The sequence below is a fragment of the Mesoplodon bidens genome, assembly GCF_964165515.1.
Source record: "Mesoplodon bidens genome assembly, chromosome: 4".
Taxonomy (NCBI): Eukaryota; Metazoa; Chordata; class Mammalia; order Artiodactyla; family Ziphiidae; genus Mesoplodon; species Mesoplodon bidens.
The window spans coordinates 88,600,151-88,603,724 of record NC_138160.1 but is presented as its reverse complement, the minus strand read 5'-3'; the positions used below and the strand labels follow the sequence as shown (position 1 = coordinate 88,603,724).

Genomic DNA, 3,574 nt, shown 5'->3' with positions numbered 1-3,574 from the left:
AAGAAAAGTTGTTGATTTTCAATTTGTTTATCTTTTTTCTTGTTTTTAAGGGTGGGAGTGATGACTTCCAAGCTCTTTCATGTCAGAACTGAAACCAGGAGTTCTAATTTTCTATTCTTATGATACCTTGTCATTCTTTGCTTTCAGGGCTATACTGTCCTCAAAAAACAAGATGAAAAGAATTCCTTTCTCTGATATTTTCTGAAATATTTTGTGTGAGAGTGATTTCATCTTCCTTAAGTGCTTAACAGAAATTGCCAAAATAAGCCAGGATTTCTTTTTGAAAATATTTTTGATTATAAATTCAATTTCTTTTATAGTTGGGCTTGTCAGATCTTTCTATTTCCTCTTTTGTCAGTTTTTTAAAAATTCAAACTGCTTTTTTTTTTGTCAAAATTCATTTTTATTAATAGAAAATAAACATTTATTCCAGTTGTTATACTTGAAGTTGCTAATAAAAAAGAATTTAAAATCACCACTTAATATTAACTAAGTGAAACTGTGGCTTAAGAAAAAAAGTATTCAGCACCATTTGCTCATAGAACTTTCAGACTTTGTTCTTAAAGTTTCTGGAACTTTCCCATCTGTAAAGTACAGGAATTGCTGAGCTACATGAGGAACCCTCTCTGGGACAACCAACGAGAAGTTAAGCAATCAGTATATATTCAGCCTGGTAACTTGGACTGTACAATGATCCCCTCCTCTCCACTCTGGCTCAGGAGGGACACGCTTCTAAGCACTGAGGTATGATGAGTCTGACTGTTATTAGCTGGAAAGACCAGTTCTAACAGCAAATAACAGTAAATCTCTGGCACAGAGACTACTGTCCTTAATGTTCTGTGATTTTAGGAAATTCTGTAAATAGCTTGGCTTTAGTTCAATTTACTCAGAAATGAAACATGTTTAATAAGATTAAACTACTCTGCTAGAGTAAGTGTCTGCTGGTTTAGTGTCCTTATAAAATACATACATAATTCGTGTAGGTAAATCATAGTCTTAAAGTATACTTAGAATACTGCATTATTGAAACCAGAGTCTAACAAAATGACTACAGTTAGAAGCAGCTAATGAAACTAAATCCAAAGTTATGACAAGGGAGACTCATTCTCACTTGAAGCTGTGTCACTTAGAGAATTAAAGCCATTCAAGGCAAGGTGAAGGTGGCACCTTTAGATAATTCCAATCAGGGCCAGAAATTAGCATTTCTAAATATTTCAGAAAAGTCCATAGAAGTGTTTCAAAGACTTTTATGCAAAAGAATGTCTATCTTTCTGCATCAGTGAGTAGTAGTGCCCATCAGAATTTCCTAATAACACAAAGACAAAGGCAAGTCCATACACTTGATCAGATGTCAAAGGAATGGGAGGTGGACTATTAGGTCACCCTTAGAGCTTCTGCTGGCTTTTTACTATATGCTGTTCACCAGTGTGAGTCAGATGGACTTTTGTGAGAGAATAGTGTTTGGTGGCCAGGACCTCTTTTGGGCGTTTCTTGCTAAGTGGAATACACAACAGATAAGGGAATAGGGGAGGTAATACAGGGAAGCTACTCTTTCCAGCTCAGAAGGAGTTGATGACGCCTATATATGCATTCAAGAAGCCCATGGGATCCTCTAGCTGTGGACAATGGCTAATGTGGTCATCCAGAATCGACACTGTGGACCACGGCAGCATTTTCCTGTACAGCTCCAAAAACTCTGGATAGGGATTCACTAGATCCAGTGGCCCATAGATAAAATGAATGGGAATAGATACAGAGGCAAGAGCTCCCACCCAGTGTCTTCTAAACTTCTTCCTTTGATTGATGTACTGCAAGAGACTATCGATAACCAAGTTCCCGTCACTGTTGTCTATCCCTGCCCACATGTCCCACAGTTCACTCTCAGAGGGTCGGGTGTATGGTCCAAAGACTGGGGTGAGACCTCGCGAGAATACGAAGAAGTTCATCAGTCATGTGAGGATGGGTGACAGCATGCCTCCATCTTTGAGAAGCTTTTGGAGAAGGAGAAGACGGTGAGTCTCAAGAAATATACCTCCATTCGACAGACAGAGACTCTTGATGGTAAGCTGACCAGATCGATTCTGCTTGAACCTATAGAGCAGCTCCTGAGCAACACTATCCCCACAGTCGTGACACAACAGGTTGATCCTACGGTTCTGGAGCCCCAGATGCCGCAAAAGAGCCTCTACGATGCTGGCCTGCTCGAATATGGAATAGTGACGTGATCTCAGTTTGTCACTGAAGCCAAAGCCTAGGAAATCAAGGGCAATCACTCGATGAAACCTGAGGGTCAGACCTTCCCAAATCTTGTACTAGCCATAGCTGGACATTGGAAAGCCGTGTAAAAGTACAACTATCTCTGGACTTCCAACCACACCCACAGAGTCTTGGTAGAAGATACGCAGTCCCTTGTAGGTAAAAAATTTGCCTGATGAGTTCCATGAGTGAACAGCAGGGGAGAGCTGGGGGGGCGGGATGTGCAGATAGGCCGCAAGCAGGGGCACAGCCAACAGCCCCACCTGGACCCACCACTCCCTCATCCTGATTCAGGTAAGACCTGAGCTACAAGACTCCATGTTTGGGGCCAAACTGCTTTTAAGTCTCTTTTTTTCCAAGAAATGTTTTCACTTTATTGTCTAATTTACTAGCATAAAGTTGCTTACAATATTCCATTATATGAACATTTTATAGTAATAGCCACTAATTCAATTCTGCTACTGCTAATTTTATTTTTTCTTCATTAATCTTCACATATGGTTTCTGTTTTATTAGTCTTTTAAAGAACCAACTTTTGGATCTGCTAATTTTCTCCATGTTTGTCAGTCATGGATTTCTGTTCTTTATTGCTTCCTTTTCTCTACTTGCTTTGGGTATAATTTGATGTTTTTTTAACCTTCTTAAGGTGGTAAGTTAAATGATTCACTTTATAACTTTCTTCTTTTCTGATATTGGCATTTAAAGTTATAAATGTCCCTTTGAGAACTGCTTAACTGTATCTCATAAATTTTGATGTTTTACTTTATTATTCAATTAAAATTTCCTTCTGATTTTTGCCACCTACTGTTAATTTAGAAATGTACTGCTTAATTTCCTAATATTTTAGAATTTTCTAGATATCATTTCTATTCATTTCTAATTAAATTCTTTGTGGTCAGAGAACATACTCCATAGGATTTCAGTCTTCTGAAGTCTATTGAGATTTATTGTCTATCTAGGTACAGGCTTTACCTTGGTGAGTGTTCTACTGGCATTTGACAAAAATTTGCTTTTTGCAGTCTTATGTTAATGTCAATTAGCTCATAATGGTTGATGTTTTTCCCATCTTCTGTATTTGTACTGTTTTGTATATTTGTTCTATTAGTAAATATGAAAGATGTGTTTAACATTCCAACTTATCTGTTTCTCTCTTTAGTTCCATCAGTTTTGTTTCCTACTTTTCAATGATTTCTCATTAGGTGCATATTTAAGCTTGTTTTGTATTCTGCTGGTTGACCTGTTATTACTATACAACATATCTCTTTATTTTTTGTAATACCTGTTGTCTTGAATTATACCTTGTCTCATAGTAATATAG

At 37.6% G+C, this 3,574-nt stretch overlaps 1 pseudogene across 1 annotated transcript; it reads right to left on the bottom strand.

The window, feature by feature from the left end:
* Window positions 1-1,120: 1,120 nt before the first annotated feature.
* On the bottom strand, window positions 1,121-2,540 carry LOC308615869 (mesoderm-specific transcript homolog protein-like; annotated as a pseudogene). The gene has a single exon. The product of its transcript is annotated as a mesoderm-specific transcript homolog protein-like (transcript).
* Between the last annotated feature and the right edge of the window lie 1,034 nt (window positions 2,541-3,574).